The following is a 1,369-nucleotide window of genomic DNA, read 5'->3' as shown; positions in this document are numbered from 1 at the left end:
CTTTTTCTATTTTGTTGTTAAATGTTTAATTTGTGGTTGTTTTTCAATTTTCGTTTTATTTGCGTTTAATTTTTTTATTTCACTTTAAATTTTGCTTTGCCTTGCTTTGTTTTGTTTTGCTTTGCTTTGGTGTGTGTTTGTGGTTGTGTGTGTGCGTGTGTGTGCGTACGTTTGTGCTTGCGTATGTGCGTGAGTGTGTGAGTGTGTGTGTGAGTGGTTTATTTTTTTTTTCGAACACACTGCATTACAATTGTTGTAATTTTGATGACCAGTTGTTTGTTATGTTTACACTCTTCTCAATGTATGAATAACACATAAAAAAGAATTAATTGGTTTTTTTTAAATAATCATTATCTTTATCATCATTTTAACTTCGTAAAAAACAAAGAAGAAAAATGATTATTCAGATTCATTTCATGCACACTATCACACGGGAAACTCTTACTATCTCACTCACTGACCCGCTGCTGACGGATAATGACATAAACTGATAAATATAATAGTAGATCAAGGAATTATAGAATGTTCAAAAGAAGAAAAAGACAAACAAATATAAATTAATACATACATTTTTAACAGCAAAGGAAACAAGTCGCGAAAGGCGAAACTACATTTAGTCAAGCTGTCGACGTCGAACTCACAGAAAAAAACCTGAAACTGAACGCACTGCATTTCTTCACCAAGATCGTATACTGGTAGCATCGTCACTCCACCGCTCGTGGGAAAGGTAGTGAAATTGACAAGCCAGACTAGTGCGGGAGTTGTTGCGCTGAGCAGGATATAGCACTCTTTTCTGTATCTCTGTTCTGTTTAACTTTCTGAGCTTGTTTTTAATCCAAACATATCATATCTATATGTTTTTGGAATCAGGAACCGACAAGAAATAAGATGAAATAGTTTTTAAATCAATTTCGTTAAATTAATTTTAATCATAAATGTCAAATTTGTAATTTTCAGAGCCTGTTTTTAATCCAAATATAACATATTTATATGTTTTCGGAATCAGCAAATAATGAAAAATAAGATGAAATTATGTTTTGATCGTTTTAAAAAAATAAATTTTATTTACAATTATCAGATTTTTAATAACCAAACTCGTTAATTATTTTATAGTTCTCCAAGCTGAAATGCAATACCAAAGTCCAGCCTTTGTCGAAGATAGTTTAACTAAAATTTCAATCAATTTAGTTAACAAATGAGGGCGTGACAGTGCTGCCTCAACTTTCACAAAAAGCCGAATATGACGTCATCAAATACAATTATTGTAAAAAAGGAAAAATGGTCTGAGGATATCATACCCAGGATATCTCATGTGAAACGACGTTAAACACCAAATAAAGAAAGAAAGATCTCATGTGAAGTTTCATAA

Source organism: Littorina saxatilis, linkage group LG10 (genome assembly GCF_037325665.1).
Source record: "Littorina saxatilis isolate snail1 linkage group LG10, US_GU_Lsax_2.0, whole genome shotgun sequence".
In the NCBI taxonomy this organism is placed as follows: domain Eukaryota; kingdom Metazoa; phylum Mollusca; class Gastropoda; order Littorinimorpha; family Littorinidae; genus Littorina; species Littorina saxatilis.
The sequence above is the reverse complement of the archived record's forward strand: the minus strand, read 5'-3'. Positions refer to the sequence as shown.